The sequence below is a fragment of the Zea mays genome, chromosome 6 (assembly GCF_902167145.1).
Source record: "Zea mays cultivar B73 chromosome 6, Zm-B73-REFERENCE-NAM-5.0, whole genome shotgun sequence".
Lineage (NCBI taxonomy): Eukaryota > Viridiplantae > Streptophyta > Magnoliopsida > Poales > Poaceae > Zea > Zea mays.
In genome coordinates this window covers 10,718,556-10,745,630 of record NC_050101.1, presented here as the reverse complement: position 1 = coordinate 10,745,630, position 27,075 = coordinate 10,718,556, and the positions used below count along the sequence as shown (strand labels likewise).

The following is a 27,075-nucleotide window of genomic DNA, read 5'->3' as shown; positions in this document are numbered from 1 at the left end:
CGGCAATCCAGTACCGCCCATGTCTCTTGCCTCCTCCGACCCTCATGAGCACATCGGGGTCGATCGGCTCGGTGCTCGGATCATAGTCTGGGCCATGGACCTCCTGCGCCATGGCGGTGTAGTCATGGAGGCGGCTGTAGACGGCAGGTGTTGGAGACTTGTTCTCAAATGCTATAAATAAAGAACAAGGCAACATAAAATGTTAAATGATACTGTCCTTCGTCCGTGAAGCATTATTCCTTTGAGGATAATGGATTTTGGACGAAGGTTGATGATAGTATTATTACGAAGTTGAACCTTCGTAATAAACTTTCAACGAACATTGTAAGATAATGCAAAATAAAAGGCATAAAATGGATGAATGAATCACAGATGCATTAAATTATATTCACTTAATATATTGAATCATTAAATACAATGATACCTCTGCCTTGACAAAGGTTGTATTCCGAGAGATGCGATTGCAAATACCAGAATGCGTGAACAGTAACGGAATACTGTTCACTATTTATAGGCACAGGACACAGCCTGTGAGAAATTACAAGTATGCCCCTTATAAAAACTTACAACATTGACTCAGACATTTATGGACTAAAAGGTCATTCTATCTTTAAGTCGGTTTACACTGTCGAAGCTTCATGGAAAGGAACCTTCGGCCGTCTCATGCAAACAGCCTCAGCCGAAAGCTGCTTCTCCCTTGAAGACCTTCGGCGACGAAGCATAGACCCAACAGTAGCCCCTTTCGCGGTGCTAGATCGTTTTTCGTAACGAACTTGATCCGTGAAAAAAGTCTCTTAAGCTTCGGGGAGCCGAAGGTCCAAAAAACACCTTCCCTGAGCTCGTTACCGAGAAACGATTTAATTTCCCGGCACGTAGCGGTCCCACCTTGCAGAGTTTACTGTTTGTCCTTGCGGTCCACCGTGCAGCGAGCGCAAGCGGGTATGCGCCTGGTGTAAAAGCTCTGGCGCTTCGCCTTCTTACCTGCAGCACTATATAAACAGACGAGTAGGTGTGAAGTTACCACAGCATTCATTGCTATTTGCACTGTTTTCCTGCCAAAATTTTTAACCATCACCGAAGCTTGTCTGTTAGAATCGAACGAAGCTCCAGTTTGAAATCTACTTCGGAGGAAGAAAATATTTAAAGTTTCACAAGTTCATAATTGAATGGCCAGAGTCCGCTCTACCGCCAAGGTGGAGCGCGAGGGGGAGGAAACTGAAGCTTCGGAGACTCTCCCCATCTCCGAAGCCATGCAACGATCGGGTCTAGTGACTTCGGAAAAGATCCCTCATGATGGTGCAGAACAAGCAGAACAAGCAATCGCTGAAGCAGAGGAAAAAGATATTGAGGAAACTGATTCCGAAGATGATTATCGCATTGCCATGCCAAGCAAGCCGAGCCACTTGGACTTCGGAAAATCTACTGTTTCGAAGGCTGATCTGTCCAAGATGGTAAAATCGGGCTTTTTCACTGAAAATCAGAAGAAGCTTTTGCGCTTCGGGGGAGAAGAGACTACCCCAAAACCGGAGAAAGATGAAATTGTTATTTTCAAGAGCTTTTTAAAGGCTGGATTAAGATTCCCCCTACATGGGATCATTGGAGAGGTGCTGAAGAGGTTCGGTATCTATTTTCATCAGCTGACCCCTAACGCTATCGTTAGACTTATTGTTTATATCTGGGCGCTCCGAAGCCAAGCAGTGGAACCATTTGCGGATAGCTTCTGCCGGGTTCACGAGCTGCATTATCAAACAAAGGCTAGAAAAGATGGATTGCACGATAATTTTGGTTGCTATAACTTTGCCTATCGGAAAACTACCAAGTTCCCTGTAATTAGCTACCGAAGCAAGTGGGCAGCAGGCTGGAAATCAGAGTGGTTCTATGTCAAGGTTGATGACGACAAGGAAAAGCTTGTACAAAGCCCGCTGGAATTAATCTTCGGAGAAACCCGACCTCGCTGCGACATGACACCCGAAGGTCCAACACAACAAGCAATGAGTGAATTCAGAATTATTGCAGAGCATATCAGCACAAGGGACCTGGTTCAAGAGTTTTTAGCATTCAAAGTTTTTCCCAGTTTGAAAGAATGGGAAATGCCGAAGCTACAGGGGGAAAAGAAAGAAGGTGAACTCGTACGTTTACCTTACTATTTCAAGTTTAAAAAGTACTTTAAAGCACCTTGCCAAGAGTGGCTAGATACGATTGAAGCAATGTGTAATGAAATACTTGGCAATTATTCCAAAAAAGAAGATCAATTGATGACCGCAGCCTTCGGCACCCGTCCGAAGCGAAGGCTAAATCGAGTGTTGGACGCTCTGGAGTTTGAATACCCAGACTATGAGAACTTAAACAAAAATGCCGGAGGCTAGAAAAGGAAAAGAATGACCGAAGCTTCAAACAAAGATGAAGAAGAGACACCAAAGAAGAAGATTCCAAAGAAGAAGAAAGCATCTTCTCCGAAACAAAAAATATCTGATGAAGAAAAATCCCCCGCATCACCCTCTACCACTGATGTAGAGGCCATTCTACAGGTAATGACTGAATCCATGCCTGCGAAGCTAAGTCCACTAGGGCGTCGACTGACAAAATTTTTTCCGAAGGAAAAGGAGCCCGAAAGAATGAAGAAAACAACTAAAGTAAAAAGACAGAGGATGATCGGTGTGACAGAAGTTATCGACAAGACACCGCCAAGAGCTTCAGCTCAAAAAATACCAGCGGCTGCGGAAGAGACAAATATTGAAATTGCACCTTCGGAGGTCACAGCCGCCGAAGCTGCCTCAGTTGAAGATCTGAATCTAGAGAGCACATTTGAACATATTGACCAAATGCTGCTAGACATGACTACAGAAGAAGTTACCGCCACCGCCGAAGAGGCCGCGACCGCAGCATCGGCGAAAGGGAAAGAAATTGCTGATGAAGCTTCGGAGAACGAAACCTTCATGTTCCGGAATTTAATCGGAGAACATTTATCAAAAGCGGAAATAAAAGAGCTTAAAGAATACGCCAAATCCTGCGGATACAAGCCTGGAGCGCTCCTCTTCGGAGGCGTTGATGATGAAAAATTGGGCTGTATCCGAGATCAAACTGGGGCCAAAATTATCAGTTCTCTGTCCAAGAATATCGGATTTCCGAAGCTAGAAACGGACATCAGCCGCTACCGACGACAACATGTCGTTGGCAGCTTATTTTATTCCAACTTCAAGGTGAACTGCTTTTTTCCCTTAACCTTTATTGTTTCTAAGAACGAAAACATGTCTGACGAAGGTTGTTTTCGTGCAGAGTATGCTTCTGAGCAAAGCTTTGCAGATGCAACAAGATTTTGAAGATAAAAAGCATGAAGTTATAATTGAAAATTTGGAAAGCAAAATAAAGGAACAATCAGATGCCTTCGAGAAAAAGAACTTTGAGCTCCAGGCAACCGAAGGACTATTGGCGGAAGCTGAAGCAAAAATAACAGAACTGAACACGAAGCTTCTCCACCAGTCTGAGCAGTTCGAACAAGAAAAACAAGATCTTAATGCAAAACTTAAAGCCGAAGCTCAAAAGAATTCAGATTTGAAAAAACTACTGGCAAGTCTTCAAGAAAACTGCTTGGAATTCAGCAACAGATGTATTCATCGGTTGAAAAAGATTTTTTACTCAGTTGGAGCCAGCAGTGGAAAATTTGCCCCCTCGGCTGAAGATCTACCAAAAACCTTCGAACATATTGAGGGGGAGATTGACGAGCTCGACGAAGTCATAGCTGGGCATGGTGACTTCTGTGCCTGGGTGGCTTCTCGAGGCACTGCTGCGGCTTTCCTGAAGGCTGGCTGCGAGCATGGAAGGATTGTGAATAGGCCAAATTTCACTTTGTCGCCATCAATCCTGGACGACATTCCTGATCTTGCCCGAAGTATCTCGAATAGATTCATAAAAATGATATGGACAAAAGGTGGGCGAGAAAAGGCAGGAGACGAAGCTCGTAGCCACCTTGAACCAGTAAGAAACCATACCTTGTGCTTACCTTTTCTTGTAAACTCGATTTTGACTTACAACGATCTTATTCATGTAGGATGATGAAGCTGAAGTCGAAGGTCAAAAATGATGCCGAAGCCACCGAAGCCGAAGCTCCTTGGTGATTAGATAGTAGACTGTAAACAATGCTTGAGAAACTTTTGAGAGCTTTTGTAAACGTTACTTTTGTAAATGTAAACAATGCCGAAGGTCTTTAATGAATTCTGTTCATACCTTATTATATATCCTTACCTTCCCATTGCTGTATAGGAAATGCTTTGATGTGGACGAAATTTTTCCTTTTTGAGCCGTCGGCGAAAAAACACCTTCCCTTCTTTTCGTACACAGCGAAGCATAGGGAACAACATTTTCCCCTTTTTTGCGAAGCTCTCTTTTTTGTGCACGAAGCTCTTTCTTCCCCTTCTTTTTCCTCTTTTTGCTGAAGCAACCATTTATGCCATGAAGATGTCTATCCTACTTATGCCTAGATGAATGTTTATGAATGCAAATGTTATGATGTAATGTGATGTGCAAATGCATGGCCAAACATGTATCCGAAGTCATATTTATAACCATTTTAAGAACCATCACACCTCAGCTCTGCATTCCCTTAGGAACGACTTTGGAGCTTCTTCGCCTTTACTTTTGGCGGAATCAGCGTTGACTTTTCGCTGTAAGCTCTGCATTCCCTTAGGAACGACTTTGGAGCTTCTTCGCCTTTACTTTTGGCGGAATCAGCGTTGACTTTTCGCTGTAAGCTCTGCATTCCCTTAGGAACGACTTTGGAGCTTCTTCGCCTTTACTTTTGGGCACTCGATGGTGCGCTCTCAGCTTTTACATTTACATTTTTTGGGGGATTTTGCTCTTATAAGACTAAAAAAAGGAAATTACACATGCTGGCCCCATTAAAAACCTTTCTCCCCCTTTGGAAAGGAAAAGGGTGCCATGAAAGGAAAAATAAAAAATATGAAAAATTACATCGAATTATACATAATATCGCCGAAGCTCATCCGCATTCCAAGACCTAGGAATGTCATTGCCGTCCATATCTTTCAATCTGTATGAGCCGGGTCTTGACGAAGATGCTACTAAGAAAGGCCCGTCCCATTTCAACTGCAATTTGCCCACTGTTTCCGGGTTGGCCACCCTTCGAAGCACCAAGTGCCCTGGCTCAATATTTTTTAGCCGAACCTTTCTATCCCGCCATTTGACTGTTTCAGCTTGATATTTATTGATATTCTCCACGGCTTGCAGTCTGATCCCTTCTAAAGCATCTTTTTCTATAGAATAAGCAGCTTCGGAATCTGATTCTGCCGAAGCTACTATCCTTATTGATCCAGCTTTAGCTTCCTCTGGAGTTATTGCCTCGTCACCGAATAACAACTTGAATGGGGTGAAGCCTGTAGACCTTGATGTTGTCGTGTTGTGGCTCCACACCACTTTGGTTAGCTGATCTGGCCATTTTCCTCTAGGTTGATTGAAGATTAGCTTCATTATTCCTGTCATTATAATGCCGTTGGCTCTTTCAACGAGTCCATTTGACTCCGGGTGCCTGACTGATGCAAAATGAATCTTCGTACCAATTTGGTTACAGAAGTCCCTGAAAGCTTCGGAGTCAAACTGTGTCCCATTGTCCACAGTGATGGCTTTTGGCACCCCGAAACGACAAACAATATTCTGCCAGAAAAACTTTTGGACGGTGGCCGAAGTTATTGTGGCTAAAGGCTTCGCCTCAATCCATTTAGAAAAATATTCCACAGCTACTACAACATATCTCAGGTTCCCTTGGGCCGGTGGTAACGGACCTAACAAGTCAAAGCCCCACCTTTGCAATGGCCAAGTGGGTTGTATGAGCTGTGTTAAGGACGAAGGTTGTTTTTGATCTCTTGCACATTTCTGACAACCTTCGCACTTTTGGACCAATTCTGCTGCATCCGAAGCTGCCTTCGGCCAATAAAACCCTTGGCGGAAAATTTTTCCAAGTAACGGCCTAGGTCCGATGTGAGATCCACACAGGCCTGCATGTATTTCTTTCATTAACTCTATACCTTCGGTTCTGGATAAACATTTGAGCAACGGAGCACAAACTCCATGTTTGTACAACTCCCCTTCTATCATGACATATGGACGAGCTCTTGCCGCTATCCTCTTGTTATAAGCTTCGTCATCTGAAAGGAACTTACCCTGAAGGTAAGAGATGATCTCGGTTCTCCAATCTTCGCTAAAAACAGGAGATATATTAAGAACTGCTCTTTCAAGAAGTTCCACCGAAGGTGCTTTTATTGTTTCGAAGAATACATCCGAAGGTAAAGGCAGCCCCTGTGCTGCTGACTTAGCTAGCAAATCAGCATGCTCATTTTGTCCTCGAGGGATATTTTTGACAGAAAACCCTTCGAAGGAAGCTTCAACTCTTCGAACCATATCCAGATATTTTTCAAGCTTCGGATCCTTAGCCTTGCAACTTTTGTCGATATGGCCCGAAACAACCTGGGAATCAGTTTTAAGTATGGCCCTTCTGATTCCCATTGCTTTTAGCTTCCGAAGACCTAGAATCAATGCTTCGTACTCAGCAATGTTATTTGTGCAGTTAAAATCAAGCTTTGCCGCATAACAAGTTTTGACTTTAGAAGGTGAAACCAACACAGCAGCCGCTCCTGCTCCGAAGGTTCCCCAAGATCCATCACAAAACACTGTCCAAGCTTCGTTGTCTTTATTCGTTTCGTCCTCCTGAGCCCCTGGCGTCCAATCAGCAATAAAGTCTGCCAGCGCCTGTGACTGAATCGAAGATCTATGAACATATTCAATACAAAATTCATTGAGCTCTGCAGCCCATTTTCCAATCCTTCCAGTAGCTTCTCGATTCCTCATGATATCCTTCAGAGGTTGTGATGAAGGAACAATTATGTTGTAAGCTTGGAAATAGTGCCGAAGCTTCCTGGAGGCCATCAAGACAGCATACAATACCTTCTCCAGCTCTGTATAATTTTTCTTTGACAAACTAAGAACCTCGGATACAAAATATATTGGGGCCTGCCTCTTGATTTGACCATCAAGCTTCTCCTGGACAAGCGCTGCACTTACTGCTGAGTGCGAAGCTGCCACATATAATAACAAAGGAGCCCCTGGCGTTGGTGGAGTCAATGTTGTTAGATCTATCAAATACTGTTTCAATTCTTCGAAAGCCTTCTGCTGGATTGGTCCCCATTGAAAGACTTCGGCCGACTTCAGCACTTCGAAGAATGGTAAATTTCTCTCTGCTGATCTGGATATGAATCTATTGAGAGATGCCAATCTTCCTGTCAATCTTTGAGCCCCCTTCTTTGTAGTTGGTGGCTCCATCCGAAGTATAGCTTCAATTTTACTTGGATTAGCTTCAATTCCTTTTGTTGAAACCAAGCATCCAAGAAATTTCCCTTTCTTCACCCCGAAGACGCATTTTTCTGGATTTAACTTTAAGCCAGCTTGCCTGAAACTGGCGAAGGTCTCCTGTAGATCAGCAATATGATTCTCCTGCTTCGTACTTTTGACAATGATGTCATCAACATAAGTTAGCACGTTTCTGCCTATTTGAGATTGGAGAACCTTCGCAGTCATTCGGCTGAAACTTCCTCCAGCGTTTTTGAGCCCCTCAGGCATCCGAAGATAGCAATATGTGCCACTTGGAGTTATGAAGCTAGTTTTCGGCTCATCTTCCCTCTTCATCCAAATTTGATGATAGCCTGAATAGCAGTCTAACAAACTCATGAGCTCTGAAGAAGCTGCTGCATCAACTAAAGAATCTATCCTGGGCAATGGGAATTCATCCTTCGGACAAGCCTTGTTCAGATCTGTAAAATCGATACACATTCGCCACTTGCCATTGGCCTTTTTTACCATAACAGTATTGGCTAGCCACTCTGGGTACTTCACTTCTCTGATAACTCCTGCACTGAGGAGTCTTTTGACTTCATTACGAGCACCTTCGGCCTTATCATCTGACATTTTTCGAAGCCTTTGCTTTCTGGGTCTGAAGGATGGATCGACATTGAGCGAATGCTCAATAACGTCCCTATTAACTCCGCAGAGATCATTGGCTGACCATGCAAAAACATCTTTGTTGTTGAACAAGAACCTTAGCAAGGTTTTCTCTTGTGTTTCGGATAACTGAGAGCCCAACAGCACCTTCTGTTCTGCTACATCCTCACATAAGAGCATGGGCTTCGGCTGATCTGCTGAAGCTGCTTTCTCCCTTCTGAATTTGTATTGTTCGCAAGCTTCAGCTCCATCTATGCTATGGATTGCTTTTGAATCAGTCCAGTTTCCTTCGGCCCTTCTGGCAGCTTCCTGGCTTCCATGAATAGCGATGGGTCCCTGATCCGAAGGTATCTTCATGCAAAGATAAGCAGGGTGAAGGATTGCTTCGAAGGCATTGAGGGTACCACGACCAATAATTGCATTATAAGGGTATTCCATGTCAACAATGTCAAACACAATTTGCTCAGTTCTAGTGTTATTGATGAATCCGAAGGTCACTGACATGGTGATCTTTCCCAGTGCTACAATCTGTCTCCCTCCGAAGCCACAAAGAGGATGTGTAGCATCATGAATCTTATCTTCTGGCTCTTGCATTTGCCTGAAGGCTTTAGCAAATATGATGTCAGCTGCACTACCTGTGTCAACCAAGACATTGTGAACCAGAAATCCTTTGATAACACAAGAGATAACCATGACATCGTTGTGTGGGTAATCTTTGAGCTGAAGGTCCTCTTGGGAGAAGGTAATAGGAATGTGAGACCATCTTGACTTGATGAAGGGTCCTGGCACCCCAACATGTTGTACCCTTCTCTGTGCTTCCTTCTTTTGTTTCTTGTTAGCTGGCTCTGAGGACGAGCCACCTGTGATCGGGAGCACCAGCTTCGGGTCCGAAGCAGCTCCAGCTTGGTTGTTGAACGAAGCCATCAGCTCAAAAAGTGGAAGTGAGTTCACCGGAGGTGGGCGCCAATGTTGGAGACTTGTTCTCAAATGCTATAAATAAAGAACAAGGCAACATAAAATGTTAAATGATACTGTCCTTCATCCGTGAAGCATTATTCCTTTGAGGATAATGGATTTTGAACGAAGGTTGATGATAGTATTATTACGAAGTTGAACCTTCGTAATAAACTTTCAACGAACATTGTAAGATAATGCAAAATAAAAGGCATAAAATGGATGAATGAATCACAGATGCATTAAATTATATTCACTTAATATATTGAATCATTAAATACAATGATACCTCTGCCTTGACAAAGGTTGTATTCCGAGAGATGCGATTGCAAATACCAGAATGCGTGAACAGTAACGGAATACTGTTCACTATTTATAGGCACAGGACACAGCCTGTGAGAAATTACAAGTATGCCCCTTATAAAAACTTACAACATTGACTCAGACATTTATGGACTAAAAGGTCATTCTATCTTTAAGTCGGTTTACACTGTCGAAGCTTCATGGAAAGGAACCTTCGGCCGTCTCATGCAAACAGCCTCAGCCGAAAGCTGCTTCTCCCTTGAAGACCTTCGGCGACGAAGCATAGACCCAACAGCAGGGTTGGTGTAGGCCTCGGGCCCATCATCCGGGTTGTAGGTGACGTCGGACGTCGCCTTACCCTTATGGGCCATAGCATAGTCCGAGAAGGTGGAGCAAGGCCTGCCACCATGTGACGTCGACTGCAATGAAAACCAACGAGATAGTTAGAAATAATATCTAACTTAGTGCTATATATCTAAATAAAAAAGGTGGCGTACCCATGCTTCGGCATATTGGCCCAGGCTCCGGCTGCCTTGGTGGTGGGAGGGGCCTTGCATCATCAAACGTCGTTCCCGGCTAGCTGTGTGCGCCTCGTCCCACTCAGCCGAACACCACCTATCCACCATCTGCTCCCAGCATAGAGGATGTGCGGCGCACCAATGTGGAATCACCTGCAAAGTAAACACATAAAGTGCATATCAGAAGATAAAATAAAATTCATGCATGGAGTACTGGTACCAAACATGCATGACTTTACCTGCAGGTACTGCTCCCTGGTCAACGACATGGTTCGGGCTTGAGGTTTGGTCACCTTCTCCCCAAGGACAGAGTCGTGGTAGGTGATGATGGCCTGGATGCGGGCCTCATAGTGCATGTCCACGACGAGCTTCTTACAGCTCGTGGTGGCCACCACATCCGCCCTAGCCTCGTATCCAGCATCGCATCTGAAGAAATCCTGCATACAAAAACGATGTATCCATACATTATTTCAAGAATTTGCAACGAATGCGACATATTTTACATTATACTAAGACTTACCCACAGCTCTTGCTTCACCCGCTCCGCCTTGTTATTGAATTCCCTGCCGTCCCGGTCTACTGCATCGAGGGCGACGGTGTAGTGGTCGAAGGTGAAGGCTGGGCCCGTCACTCCGGCGTACTCCACAAGTCCAGGGAAGTGTTCCCTGCACAGCAGGCCGAGCATGTTGTTGGGGGGGCGACGATGACCCCCAGCATAATCCAAAACCATCCAAGACCTGTCCAAGTGATAAATAAAAAGTATTAGTTTATATTATGATTTTGAACACATAATATGAACAAGAATGAAGAACATAAAGTTATATACCTCTCCCCTTCCGGTCGAATCAGCGGCCGTCTGTCCCGAAGTATGGGACGCGGCGGGAGACTCGCGGGGCCTCGCAGGTAGATGCTCCTCGAACTAGAGCCGCCTGAACCTGAGGCGTCCTGCTGCTGGTCGTTGTCGTCCTGAGGCGCCGCCTGCTGCTGCGCTGCCTGCTCTGCCTTGTCCTGCTGCGCTGCCTGCTCTGCATCATCCGCTGTCCTACTCCTCCTCCCCCTCCTCCTCCTCAGGAAACTGCCCACCATATTTGTCCAACAACCTGCAATTAAGAGTAAACAAATAAGCACATATAAAAAGATGTATTTAAAAACAGGTGTGAAATAAAAAGTCATATAGCATTACATCGATTAAAAATAATCTTCATATGTGTCGGGGTTAGCCGGATCATAACTCTCATCATCAATATCAAGCATTTCAATCTCAACACCATCAGAAGACGCAACCTCATCATTGCCTTCAAGGATTACTAAGTCATTATCATTTTGCACCTCATCATCCTCCTCATCAACAACCATTTCAATATCTACGTCCATTTCGATAGCTTCAGTTAAGTCTATCTCAAATCGCCCTTCTAGCCCATCTTCTTGGAAGAACTCTCCATCATATGTGTCCGGGTCTAAGTTGTAATCTTCATCGTTAGGAACAGGTAACCTCCCGTGCGGCGATACCTTATACACAACATCCCAACCCTTAAGATGTTCTTTCGTTTGACACGCATATGGGAGATAATACACTTGTGTGGCCTGTTGGGCCACGATATAGACATCGTCTCCTGCTAAGGTGGAATCTTGTCGAAATTCAACTATCCCAAGATTAGAATGTGTCCGTCTCGTCACTTGAGGGTCAAACCAATGACATTTGAATATCACTGGAGTAAGAGGTTTGGAACCATAAAAATTGAGCTCATATATTTCTTCAATTCGTCCAAAATAATCGACATTGTCAAGGCCCGGCGTAAAGACTCCAGAACACGTTGTTTTCCGATTGGGCCGACTTTTGTCGTAGTGTGTTGTGCAAAAACCGTATCCATTGACGTCATACCCAGAATATTTCTTGACCCTATAAGCAAAGCCGTTGGCTACTTGTCTCAACTCGGCACTCATAGACGGATCTCTTTGGCCCTGCAAGTATTCGCCTCGGCAACATTCTTTTCAGTGTGCATCACGTCAATGTTGTGTGGAAGGAGCAGGTCGTCATAATAGGGGAGCCGAGTCAAGCCAGACTTATGTGTCCACATATGCTGCTCACCATATCCCACAAAACCACCTTCTGTATTGGCCACGAGCCCATCTATCTGTTGACGAATTTCGGCACCAGTCATCGTTGCAGGTGGGCGGTCTGTCACTACGACACCTTTCGTAAAGTTCTTGATGTCTAGGCGGAATGGATGGTCAGCAGGAAGAAATTGTCGATGTTTATCGAAGGACGAATATTTGCCACCCTTTTTCAACCAAATGAACCTGAGAGCTTCCTTGCAAACTGGGCATGGGAACTTACCGTGAACACACCAGGCACAGAATAGCCCATACGCCGGTAAGTCATGCATGGAGTACTGGTACCAAACATGCATTCTAAAGTTTGTCTTCGTAGCTCGATCATACGTCCATACCCCTTCCTCCTAGGCACGTACCAATTCATCGATCAAAGGCTCCATGTACACGCCCATTTTGTTCCCCGGGTGTCCGGGAATTATCAACGACACGAATATATTCTGCCTTTGAAAGCACACACCAGGGGGGAGATTGATTGGGATAACAAACACGGGCCAACATGTGTACGGGGCAGCGCTCATTCCATAGGGATTGAACCATCTATGGCCAACGCAACATGTACATTATGAGCCTCTTCGGCTTTCTCACGGTGAATGTCATCAAAGTGTTTCCATGCTTCACCATCTGATGCGTGCACCATCTTGTCAGGATTGTATTGTTTTCCATTTTTGTGCCATGTCATCTGTTTCGCGGATTCCTCTGTCATGTACAGACGCTGGATCCTCGGAATGAACGGAAGGTGTCGTAGGATTGTCAAGGGGATGTCGAGCTGCCTCTTCTGTCCATCACCAGAGTCTACCTCCATAAACCTAGACGAATTACACTTGGGACAGTACTTTGCCTCCGCGTATTCTTTCCTAAATAGCACGCAGCCCTTCGGACAAGCATGAATCTGCTCATACGTCATCTTGAGTGCACGAAGTAGTTTCTATGCCTCGTACATGCTCTTTGGCAGAACGTGATCATCCGCAAGCAGACTCCCAATAACCGTCAACAAGCCATCGAATGCGTCTCTACTCATGCTGTACTGCGACTTGAACGCCATTACACGCCCAATGGCATCCAGTTGAGAAACCTTTGTCTGGCCGTGAAGGGGCTTCTGTGCCGCGTCGAACATGTCGTAGAACGCCTTTGCAGTCGGCTCTGGCTCGTCATCCATACATCCTCCCGTGTACTGTGCCTCCTGATAGTCGTTCAATATATCTGCTAGCCCCGCATCCGCGTCATAATCCTCGACACGTTGTCTCAGCACCTCCTCTCTCGTACGATGCGCTTCACCATGAAATATCCACCGAGTATAGCCCGGCGTAAATCCATTCTTCCAAATATGTTCTACCATGGTCTTCTTTGGTTTTCTTTTCCGGTTGTCACATTTGCTGCACGGGCATGGGACTAGACTCGCTCCTTTAGCAGCTTCGCCATATGCCCGTTCCACGAAATCATCGGTCTTTCTAATCCATTCAGTGGTGACATCGTTCCTTCCTCTATGGCCCGTGTACATCCACTCACGGTCCTCCATCCTCTAACAGAAGCCTAGCAACAGAAAATTTCGGCAGCACCTCCCCTGCACGGGGAGGTTTCGAAATCCTGCAAATAAAAGTATCAGCACGATGGCTGTCTTCCACGCATAATTCAACGGCACGATGGCCGGAAATCCATGCATAAAATGATAAGGACATTCAACCTACGCACAAATACCCTCATTCTCCTTCTCATTAAAAATGTGATTGTGTCTACTTTGATTACATTAATATAAACATGTCTACTTTGATTACATTAATATAAACATGTGTTTGTTCAAATTAAATCATGGTAAATAATATTGTTTATTAACTAATACCAGTTCATTATCAACAAATGACCAAAACAGTTAAACATGCATATAAATAATATTGTTTATTAACTAATAAACACGCAACATATAAACATGCATAAATTCATGAACACGCATATAAATAATGTAAACACGCATAATTTATACCTTCGGTGGCGGGCGGCGGCGCGACGAGCGAGCGGGTGCGGCGGGCACGGCCGCGGGGAGGGGGCGGGCAGACGGCGCGGCGGGCATGGTCGAGGAGCCCGGCGCGACGAGTGGCCGCCGCGGCGAGCAGGCGGGCGGGCGCCTGAGTGTGGGGGGCGTGGCGTGCTCCGGGCGCACGGCCGCGGCAAGGGGCCGGCGTGGGGAGGCCGCGACGGCGGGCAGACGGCGCAGCGACGGGCACAAAGGCGCGGCGGCGGGCAGAGAGTCGCGGCGACGCGGGCAGAGAAGAAGGAAGGAAGAGAGCGTGAGAGAAGAGAAAGGAGAAAGAAGAACGGTCGGATAGTTATTTTCCTTCTTTGCCGAGTGCCAGCGATCTGGCACTCGGCAAAGATTTTTTTAAAATTATAAAATATTCTTTGCCGAGTGCCAGATCGGCGGCACTCGGCAAAGTGTTCTTTGCTGAGTGTCCCCCATTGCGACACTCGGCAAAGATTCTTTAATACCTCTTTGCCAAGTGTCTAACAGCTAGCACGGCAAAGGACTCTTTGCCGAGTGTCTTCTCTAGACACTCGGCAAAGTATTTTTTTTATTTTTTTGATTTTGTCTCCCAAACTTTTTGTGGTATGTTCCTAAACTATGTAGACCTGCATGTATCATTTGTGGACAATTATAACATAGTTTCAATCGTTAGTAGATTTAGTTCGTTTATTTGAATTTCTTCGGAAAATTCAAATTTGAACTGCAGGTCGCTCGAAACTTGGAAAACCGTACATGCAAAAATGATATTCATGTTACTTAGCATAAGTTATGACCGATTCCAGGAGCGGACCGGAAACTTCGAGCAACATGCTCACTAAACATGGTCGTGAACTTGGCATCCACATGTTTAAAAATTGTATAAAACACAAACAAAGTCAGAAAATCATGAAACTTGTCCACGTGTCATGATATCATATGTATAGGCTGTGATAAAAATTTTAGAATGTTTGGAGAAAGTTGTGAGACACTATGTGTAGAAACCTAGAGGACTACACATGAAATCAAAGAGTTTCAATGTGGATCTCTTAGGTTTCTACACATAGTGTCTCACAACTTTCTCCAAACATTCTAAAATTTTTATCACAGCCTGTACATATGATATCATGACACGTGGACAAGTTTCATGATTTTCTGACTTTGTTTGTGTTTTTTACAATTTTTAAACATGTGGATACCAAGTTCACGGCCATGTTTAGTGAGCATGTTGCTCGAAGTTTCCGGTACGCTTCTGCAATCGGTCGTAACTTATGCTAAGTAACATGAATATCATTTTTTCATGCACGGTTTTTCAAGTTTCGAGTGACCTACAGTTCAAATTTTAATTTTCCGAAGAAATTCAAATAAACGAACTAAATCTACTAACGATTGAAACTATGTTATAATTGTCCACAAATGATACATGTAGGTCTACATAGTGTAGGAACATAATGTCACACCCGGTTTTAAGGGACAAAGCCGGGTGCATCTCATACATGCGCCAAAGAAGACAACATATATAATAACAGAGTGTATAGAGATAAATGTCATAATATAATCAGAGTATTTATTACATAGCGGAAGACTTATTACAAAAGAATAAATATAAAACGAACTAAGGATCGTTGGCGCCAATGTCAACTGAGAAACGCCACCTAGATCAGATCATACTCCTCGCCTTGCGGCTCCTCCTGGACCACCTGTTCTTCTCCTGTGGGGGGTGTGAGACAGCAAGAGTGAGCTCACATACGTTCATCGCTCAACAAGTTGTGGGGAATAATGTGGCATGAACTCACCAAAGGTGGGATTTCATGAAGTGTAAGGCTGATCAATGGAATAAAGGCTGAGGCTGAGCATTGCTTTTATAAGTTGGTCAAAATTTTATTAGCAATTACTAAGTGTAAGTAAATACCAAACCTTAATAATAATAGAGAAAAGTAATAGTAAAATAATCCCAAATGCGATGCGAATGTCAAATTAAATTTAAGTTTCATATTTAATCATGTGAGGGTCCGAGCCGCTCATGACCGTGAGCACGGCTAGTATACTAGTTTTACACTCTGCAGAGGTTGTGCATCTTTACCCACAAGTCATGTTACCCATCTGCCAAGAGATGGCCAATCCCATACACCTCTACCGAGGAGGCGAGGCAGGGTAACATTACGAGGCCTTTACAAAGTTCCACTAGCTTCAGAAATCCCGCTACAGTTTATAGGAAGCTCCAATGCAGGGTTCTTGCCTGACCGCCATCGCAGCAAAATCAACCAAGGACCTCCCTACACTGACCACTCCCCTACTGCCCTTGCCCCTTTCGGGTAAGGAAGACCTCCACTAGCTTTCCTAGTTAATCAGCCAAGGGCGTCCCATTATACCCTTGTGGTAGCACTGTTTTCCCGGGTGGTCGCTCCATGTTCCCATTAACATAATGATCTTAACATGAACAGTAATAATAAAAATATAATAAAAGAATAATCATGAATAGTGTATCTTCATACCCAAATCCACATAAAGCAATAGCAGGTACTACCCAAAAATATTTCAGTGGTGAACAAGGTATAAAGATAGCCAAAACTAGGGTAACCTATTGGGTCCCATCAAAATTATCCTATGCAGATCATTATAATTAATAAGAACATGGCTGGGAAAAAGTAAGTGATCAAGGGCACAACTTGCCTTCAATGAGCTCCTGCTCAGCTATCTCTACTTGTTGAACCTCAGTTTCCACAGTGGCTTGCTCGTCTATTCGCATCAACACATTACATACATAGTATAGCCAAAATCAACATCACACCAAACATGTAAATAAAATATACAGTAAAAATCTACACATTAAAATGAGATCATAGGAATTGGAATCACTAAATTTGGAGTTATAGAATTCAAGTTATGAATTTCCTAAGGTTTAATGTGATTAAAAGAGGATTAGATGAGAAATTAATTTTCTTACTGCTTTCATGTCAAAACAGAGACATTAGGTGATAAAGAATAATATTACAAAATTTTAGGAATTGGAATGACTCAATTTGGACTAAAAATGGATTTTCTATGATTTATACAGGTTCTAGGGTTTATTTTCATATTAAAAATCCAATTTCTAATTCATTTAATCAATTTAAAACAGTTCTGGATCGGGCCTCATTTACTGGTAAGTTCAGGGGCTAGTACAGAAAATTCCTAAGACTCTGCGAACAGTCCCAGTGGACTGCGGGTTGAATCCCTTAAAGTACGAGGGCTCTTTAGCAAATTCTTTCAGGCGAAGGGGTATCATCGCACGGGAACCACACGATTCGCAGCCCACGGATCAGATTACATCTACCTCTAACCGAACTGGTACTAAACTAAGGCCGCCAGATCTCCATCCAACGGTCACAGTTTAATAAATTCTAGATCGAATCTCCACCACCGGATACCGCATCAACGGTCACCGATTGCTTTGACTGAATCGATACCTAGCTCTAATCCTAGCCGTCCACGGCCCGATGAACAGACAACAGCCACTAGTATGCACCTTCACGGACAACGGCGGCGGAGCGGCCGCTGCACACGGCGGCGAGTCGCCGGAGCGCCACCCAGTTTGTCGCCCCGAGGTGCGCCCAGCGCGAGTTTTTTTTCTTTTTCTTTTGTATTCTCTCTTTTCTTTTCTGATTTCCTTTTTTCTCATTTTGAATTTCAAATTTTGACTTTTAAATTTTTTGTTTTGGACTCGTTCATATTTCAATTGTACAAATTCAAATCTAGTGATGAACACGGTATAATGTTTTATGTAGGTATTTCCTTCATGGCATCTTTCCTCTCTTTCTTTATTATTTCAAATTCTAAATTGTAAACCAAGTCTTAATTCCCATTTATGTAATCACTATTTTCAGTGAATGCACTCACACAAAATAAATTCAGCATGATGCATATTTTATTAAGGAATTATCCACTTTACCTTTGCCTTCTAATACTTTTCATGAATGAAAAGGTACTACACATGAAGATTTATTTCTTTCTCTTATATTTCAAAGTTGGGTATTACAAATCCTACCCCCCTTAAAAAGAATCTCGTCCTCGAGATTTAGGAAGGACTAGGGAAAAGATGGAGAAAATTTATCCGAAGATCTTCTTCTCTTTCCCATGTGGCTTTATCTTCTCCATGATGACTCCATTGCACTTTGCACATCTCTATCACCTTCTTCCTTGTAATTCTAGTCAAAGTGTCAAGAATCTTGATAGGATACTCCGTGTAAGTCAAATCACCCTGACACTGAGCTCTTCCATTGGTAACTGATCCTTAGGGACACAGAGACATTTCTTAAGTTGAGACACATGAAATACATTATGCACATCAGATAGATTATCAGGTAGCTCGAGTTAATAGGCCATCTCTCCAACTTGCCTAAAAAACTCAGAATGGTCCAATATAGCGAGGGGACAATTTGCCCTAAACTTTGAATCTCCTCATTCCACGAAGTGGTGACATCTTGTGGTACACATGATCTCCTTCCTCAAATTCCAATGGTCTTCTTCTGTTATCAACATAGCTCTTTTGTCTGGTCTGAGATATCTTAAATCCTCCCGAATTATATGGACTTGTTCTTCCGCCTCTTGAATAAGTTCAGGTCCAAAGATTTGTCTTCCTCTAGTCTGGTCCAAAAATAGAGGAGTCCTGCATTTCTGCCGTATAAAGCCTCGAACGGTGACATCTTCAGACTGGCCTGGTAACTATTATTATATGAGAACTAAGCATAAGGTAGACTCTTGTCCCAACTACTACCATGCTGAAGGGCACAAGTTCTCAACATGTCCTCCCATACTTGATTAGTCCCTTCAGTCTGTCCATCAGTCTGAGGATGGCCGAACTAGAATTCAACTTTGTATCCACATTCTCTTGAAAACTTTTCCAAAATCTGGAGGTAAATTGTGATCCTCTATCCAAAACGATCTTCTTTGGTACACCGTGTAGAGACATAATCCGAGCCATATATAACTTAAACCAATTGAGATTACTTATAAGTAGTCTTGACCGGAATGAAATGAGCCACTTTGGTCAGGCTATCCATAATAACCCATATAGAATCATATCCTTTCGAGGTGTGAGGCAACCCAGTAATAAAATCCATACCAATCTCTTCCCACTTCCACTCGGGTATCTTTAATGGGTATAATAGTCCAGCTTGTCTTTGGTGTTCTGCCTTAACTCTTTGACACACATCGCACATAGCCACATGTGTGGCCACATCTCTCTTCAATCCATACCACCAATATTTCTTTTTCAAATCCTGATACATCTTGGTACTACCAGAATGAATAGAATAATCCGGGTCATGGGCCTCCTTTAAAATAGTCTCACGAAGGCTTTCAATCTCCGGACACATATCCGATCCGTGAACCATATTGTGCCTTGCTCATCGTCCGTGAATTCCGGACCTCGTCCTTTAGTAATTAGATACTTAATCTCTTTAATTTTAGCATCACCAATCTGGCTCTTACAAATTTCTTGCTCCAAGGTAGATTCCACATCAATAGTAACTCCTTCAGTGTGAGCAACTATCCCCAGGCTAAGTCTACTGAAATCCTCAATAATCTCATCGGGTAGCTGGGCAACAACAGCTGAATGAACATGCTCCTTTCGACTCAAGGCATCTGCAACCAAATTTGCCTTGCCCGGGTGATAGTGAATCTCCAAATCATAATCCTTAATAAGCTCCAACCAACGGCGTTGCTTAAGGTTGAGATCCTTCTGAGTGAATATGTACTTCAAGCTCTTATGATCCGTGTATACTTGGCACTTAGTTCCCATAATGTAGTGTCTCCAAATCTTAAGTGCATGCACAACTGCTGCCAGCTCCAAGTCATGAGTGGGGTAGTTCAATTCATGCTTACGCAACTAACGAGATGCATAGGCGATCACATGTCCTTCTTGCATGAGCACACATCCAAGTCCTTGGCCACATGCATCACAGTAAATGTCAAATCCCTTCTGTAGATCTGGCATAATCAACATTGGTGGTGACATCAATCTCTTCGTTAATTGATTAAAGCTTTATTGGCACTTCTCATCTCACTTAAATTCTCTTCCTTTCTTCAAAAGCGAGGTCATGGCTTGGCAATCTTAGAGAACCCTTCAATAAATCTCCGATAATATCCTGCAAGTCCCAAGAAACTTCGAATCTCCATAACTGTAGTGGGTATGCTCCACGCCACTATCTCCTTGACTTTAGCAGGATCCACTGATATTCCTCCATTAGATATGATATGTCCAAGGAATGGCACCTCGTCAATCCAAAACTCGCATTTGCTAAACTTGGCGTAGAGTTGATTATCTCATAGCTTCTGTAGCACCAATCTCAGGTGTTCCTCATGATCACTTTCACTCTTAAAATAGATAAGAATATCGTCGATAAATACTACGACGAAACTGTCCAAATACTCCATAAACACCTTATTCTTCAGATCTATAAAATAGCTGGTGCATTAGTTAGTCCAAATGACATAACGATGAACTCATATAAACCATATCAGGTCGAAAAATCCGTCTTGGAAATATCCGATGGCCTAATCTTCATTTGATGGTAACCCGATCGGAGATCAATCTTCGAGAATACCCTAGCACCTCTCATCTGAATAAATCCTCAATGTGGGGTAATGGACACTTGTTCTTCATAGTGGCACCATTAAGGGACCTTTAATCCACACACATCCCTTGCAATCCATATTTCTTCTGTACAAACAAAACCGGTGCTCTCCAAGGTGAAGACTCGAACGAATGTACCCAGCCTCTTGCAACTCCGTTAAGTGCTTCTTAAGTTCTTTTAACTCTTCTACAGACATCTTGTATGGCCATTTAGATATAGGAACAGTCCCAGGTAAGAGATCAATGACAAACTCAACTTCCCTATCTGGTGGCATCCCTGGTAACTCTTCTGGAAAGACATCCGGAAAATCCTTAACCACACGGATGTTGTCACCAACAAACTTCCCATCTACTAAGAATGCCGCTAGTCTGGTGGCGGTAGTTACTGCAATTCCAACTTCAAATCTTTCTCCTTTGGAACTGTTGAGTTCTACGGTTCCCTTAGCACAGTGTATATACTGCCTTTGACTTTCTTAATCATGACATACCAAGGATTACATCTATAGTGCTCTCTTCTAACACTATAGGGGTATAGCCCATCTGGGTTATAAACACAAGGTAAGAAAGGAAGAATTGCAGACAAGGCGAGTAATTACGAGAAATGTTACTGCGGTTGATTTATTAGCTAAGTGGATTAGTGTGTTATCCACTAAAGCTAACACAATACCTTATGGTGGTACATGCTAAGATGCCCAACTATAATGTTGCAATCAATCAAAGAAGCAAATCAAGCATTGATCATCAGAACAATCAACCAACATTTTTAACAGAGAAAATAGTTTTCATTTTTTGTCTTAGGTTCCCTATCTCTTAAAAAGATCATAATGGTAGGATTCCAAGGTGTGAAATCCATCTTGTCTTAGAGTAGAAAGGATAAGATTAATCAGAGTAGAAAAGGTAAGAATCATAAGAGTAGAACAATAGAAGTTGAGACAAGATCAAGATAAGTATAGAGAGAATCAGAGTAAGGTAAGTATAGAATGAATCTGAATAAGATAAGTAGGTAAGGGTTTGCCCATTTCTATCTAGGTTTCGTCCTACAGTCAACATTTCCTCTGATACCACTTCTGTCACACCCGGTTTTAAGGGACAAAGCCGGGTGCATCTCATACATGCGCCAAAGAAGACAACATATATAATAATAGAGTGTATAGAGATAAATGTCATAATATAATCAGAGTATTTATTACATAGCGGAAGACTTATTACAAAAGAATAAATATAAAATGAACTAAGGATCGTTGGCGCCAATGTCAACTGAGAAACGCCACCTAGATCAGATCATACTCCTCGCCTTGCGGCTCCTCCTGGACCACCTGTTCTTCTCCTGTGGAGGGGTGTGAGACAGCAAGAGTGAGCTCACATACGTTCATCGCTCAACAAGTTGTGGGGAATAATGTGGCATGAACTCACCAAAGGTGGGAGTTCATGAAGTGTAAGGCTGATCAATGGAATAAAGGCTGAGGCTGAGCATTGCTTTTATAAGTTGGTCAAAATTTTATTAGCAATTACTAAGTGTAAGTAAATACCAAACCTTAATAATAATAGAGAAAAGTAATAGTAAAATAATCCCAAATGCGATGCGAATGTCAAATTAAATTTAAGTTTCATATTTAATCATGTGAGGGTCCGAGCCGCTCATGACCGTGAGCACGGCTAGTATACTAGTTTTACACTCTGCAGAGGTTGTGCATCTTTACCCACAAGTCATGTTACCCATCTGCCAAGAGATGGCCAATCCCATACACCTCTACCGAGGAGGCGAGGTAGGGTAACATTACGAGGCTTTACAAAGTTCCACTAGCTTCAGAAATCCCGCTACAGTTTATAGGAAGCTCCAATGCAGGGTTCTTGCCTGACCGCCATCGCAGCAAAATCAACCAAGGACCTCCCTACACTGACCACTCCCCTACTGCCCTTGCCCCTTTCGGGTAAGGAAGACCTCCACTAGCTTTCCTAGTTAATCAGCCAAGGGCGTCCCATTATACCCTTGTGGTAGCACTGTTTTCCCGGGTGGTCGCTCCATGTTCCCATTAACATAATGATCTTAACATGAACAGTAATAATAAAAATATAATAAAAGAATAATCATGAATAGTGTATCTTCATACCCAAATCCACATAAAGCAATAGCAGGTACTACCCAAAAATAGTTCAGTGGTGAACAAGGTATAAAGATAGCCAAAACTAGGGTAACCTATTGGGTCCCATCAAAATTATCCTATGCAGATCATTATAATTAATAAGAACATGGCTGGAAAAAAGTAAGTGATCAAGGGCACAACTTGCCTTCAATGAGCTCCTGCTCAGCTATCTCTACTTGTTGAACCTCAGTTTCCACAGTGGCTTGCTCGTCTATTCGCATCAACACATTACATACATAGTATAGCCAAAATCAACATCACACCAAACATGTAAATAAAATATACAGTAAAAATCTACACATTAAAATGAGATCATAGGAACTGGAATCACTAAATTTGGAGTTATAGAATTCAAGTTATGAATTTCCTAAGGTTTAATGTGATTAAAATAGGATTAGATGAGAAATTAATTTTCTTACTGCTTTCATGTCAAAACAGAGACATTAGGTGATAAAGAATAATATTACAAAATTTTAGGAATTGGAATGACTCAATTTGGACTAAAAATGGATTTTCTATGATTTATACAAGTTCTAGGGTTTATTTTCATATTAAAAATCCAATTTCTAATTCATTTAATCAATTTAAAACAGTTCTGGATCGGGCCTCATTTACTGGTAAGTTCAGGGGCTAGTACAGAAAATTCCTAAGACTCTGCGAACAGTCCCAGTGGACTGCGGGTTGAATCCCTTAAAGTACGAGGGCTCTTTAGCAAATTCTTTCAGGCGAAGGGGTATCATCGCACGGGAACCACACGATTCGCAGCCCACGGATCAGATTACATCTACCTCTAACCGAACTGGTACTAAACTAAGGCCGCCAGATCTCCATCCAACGGTCACAGTTTAATAAATTCTAGATCGAATCTCCACCACCGGATACCGCATCAACGGTCACCGATTGCTTTGACTGAATCGATACCTAGCTCTAATCCTAGCCGTCCACGGCCCGATGAACAGACAACAGCCACTAGTATGCACCTTCACGGACAACGGTGGCGGAGCGGCCGCTGCACACGGCGGCGAGTCGCCGGAGCGCCACCCAGTTTGTCGCCCCGAGGTGCGCCCAGCGCGAGTTTTTTTCTTTTTCTTTTGTATTCTCTCTTTTCTTTTCTGATTTCCTTTTTTCTCATTTTGAATTTCAAATTTTGACTTTTAAATTTTTTGTTTTGGACTCGTTCATATTTCAATTGTACAAATTCAAATCTAGTGATGAACACGGTATAATGTTTTATGTAGGTATTTCCTTCATGGCATCTTTCCTCTCTTTCTTTATTATTTCAAATTCTAAATTGTAAACCAAGTCTTAATTCCCATTTATGTAATCACTATTTTCAGTGAATGCACTCACACAAAATAAATTCAGCATGATGCATATTTTATTAAGGAATTATCCACTTTACCTTTGCCTTCTAATACTTTTCATGAATGAAAAGGTACTACACATGAAGATTTATTCTTTCTCTTATATTTCAAAGTTGGGTATTACACATACCACAAAAAGTTTGAGAGAAATAATTAAAAAAAATAAAAATATACTTTGCCGAGTGTCTAGAGATGACACTCGGCAAAGCCGCCTTTGCCAAGTGCCTACTATGTGGCACTCGGCAAAGAAGTCTCTTTGCCGAGTGCCAGACGTTGGCTCTCGGCAAAGACTGACGGCCGTCAACTTTGGGACGGCCGTTGACGGCCCTTTGCCGAGAGCCCCCTTTGCCAAACTTGTCTTTGCCGAGTGTCGTCCTGTGCCGAGTGTTCAGCACTCGGTAAAGGGGCTCTTTGCCGAGAGCCTAACTTTACCGAGTGCGGCACTCGGCAAAGCCTTCTTTACCGAGTGCGGCACTCGGCAAAGCCTTCTTTACCGAGTGCCCGACAAAAGACACTTGGCAAAGAATACAACACTCGGCAAAGACTCGGATTTCGGTAGTGTTGCTATACATATAATTGTCTGAGAGAACAAGTAAAATACTGAAAGAATAACGACGAAGCAATAGTATAAAATACAAGTCCAATTGAAAATTTGGGTTGTCCGAACCTAGGCAGCTAGGCAAAGGAATTGAATTTTATGGATCGATTCTTCATGAACGAGGTCGGGTGTAAGCCTAGCTATCTGCACTCATAATACTCTAAATTTCTACTTTAAAAAGAATATTCATTCTTTACCAACAAAATTATTTACCTTATACTACAATGATCATATGCATTCATATTTACTTTATATCTTAAACCTATATCAACAACCATATAGTTTATCATTTTTTTCACTATATTTCTTAATCGTACGTAGTGGACCAACAAGCAACAGATAGCGTTCTTTCGTACAAAGGCTACATCTTTTATGTTCTTGCGTCAATGAAATATAATGCGTTGCATATTTTCTTCTTATTTATATATATACGCACTGAACCAATGCAAGCAACGGATCAATGCCAACAAAGATCCTCGCCCCAATAAGGCCGAATGTTTCAAGATAAAAATAAAGACACAGAATAAAATGATGAACTGAACGGTTTAGTGCGCAGTGGTTACGTTGTGTGAGACTACATGATGCATATAGACTGCAAATTGTTTTCTAATTTAAATACTCGCCTCATTTTATTTTGATGGGGAAAAAAGAAACATTGGTGCAATACGATAGACCTTCATCGTAGTCATGCATCCAAATCGATCATCAAAACAATTAATGCACAAGTCAATCTCGCTCTGGTTGTTGCAGGCAGCCATGTGCATGCGATCGTCGCTGTTGGAACAATTTCAACCATGCATGCAATGCATTTAATCTAACGATTATTAGATTCTTTGCCGGCCTGTATACGTACGTCTCCTCCAGCTCGAGCTCGACCCTAACCCTAACCCTAGCTAGCTGGCTATATAAGCACCACGGTTGCAGCAGACATTCCTCACCTCTCCAAGCTCCAAATTTCCATTGTTTGCTGTAACTACATACTCTAGTAGCAGCATCGATCGCCGGCCGGCCGTGTTTCCGAGCAACATGGGGAAACGCTTCCTCCACCAGCTGCTCGCTGTCGCGGTGTCGCCCTGGCACTCTTCGTCTCGCCGGCGAGATCGGACGACTGGCTTCCGGCCACCGCCACGTTCTACGGTGGTGCTGACGGCTCCGACACAATGGGTATATAGATGTCATCAGCTTGTTCAGGGTTGCTTTAATATATTTTCACGTGCGTATTACAACGTTGCTGCACGCAGGTGGCGCGTGCGGGTATGGCGACCTGTACGAGCAGGGCTACGGCGTGAACAACACGGCGCTGAGCACGGCGCTCTTCAACGACGGCGCGTCATGCGGGCAGTGCTACGTCATCAGATGCGACAACAGCAAGACCGGGTGGTGTAAGCCCGGCAGCAGCAACTTCGCCGTCGTCTCCGCCACCAACTTCTGCCCGCCCAACTGGGAGCTCCCCAACGGCGGGTGGTGCGGCCCGCCTCGCCCCCACTTCGACATGTCCCAGCCTGCCTGGGAGACCATCGGCATCTACAGCGCAGGCATCATCCCCGTCCTCTACCAGCGGGTCAAGTGCTGGCGGAGCGGCGGCGTGCGCTTCACCATCGCCGGCTTCGACCACTTCTACATGGTGCTCATCACCAACGTCGCCGGCAGTGGCTCCATCCAGAGCATGGCTGTGAAGGGCGCCAACACGGACTGGATCCCCATGTACAGGAACTGGGGCGCCAACTGGCACTGCCTCGCAGGCGGGCTCATCGGCCATGGCCTCAGCTTCGCGCTTGTCTCCACCGGCGGACAGAACATCGTCTTCCAGGACGTCGTACCGGCGTGGTGGCAGTTCGGCCAAACTTTCAACACCTACCAGAACTTCGACTACTAAACATTATTTGTTACTTCCTTCCACTGTTCGGAAGCATTCCACTGACCCACAACATTCCATTGCTCATTCATTCTTCTTCTTGAGAGATATATTAAATATGTTGTCTTCTTTTCATCATTGTAAATCCAAGGAGTATTCAGTTGTGTTACACAGTTTGGGAGGGTTCCAACTTCCAACATATTTTTTATTGCATCACTCAATGCTTAGTTTTTTAAGTAAGCAAAAACACACATCCTCCCTCTCCTGAATGTATGTATCTCCCCTATCGATGATGTGGTTATTCTTGGCAGACATACTTTTCCCATCCACCTTGATACCATTATTTGCACATAGAAGTTAGTTGATTGTCACAGTTGCACATAAATTGAAGTATATGTTGCCCATGAATTTAGCATATCATGCCTCATATCGAGCTTCTGGACTCACATGAATCAACCATGGCGAAGATTTTGCTTGAAACGATTGGAGCGGAGCCCAAATACTCACCCAGAGCTCGTGTGCCGTCGTCGACCAACAACTCTTGAGGTTATAAACCCTTCCCTTCCCCTACCTAGGCTTTAGGTCAACAACATCTAGCCACGAGCACTCGA

General features: G+C 43.4%; 1 pseudogene; it reads left to right on the top strand.

Moving 5' to 3' along the window:
• Positions 1-25,620: 25,620 nt before the first annotated feature.
• Positions 25,621-26,666, top strand: LOC109940309 (expansin-A19-like; annotated as a pseudogene).
• Positions 26,667-27,075: the final 409 nt, after the last annotated feature.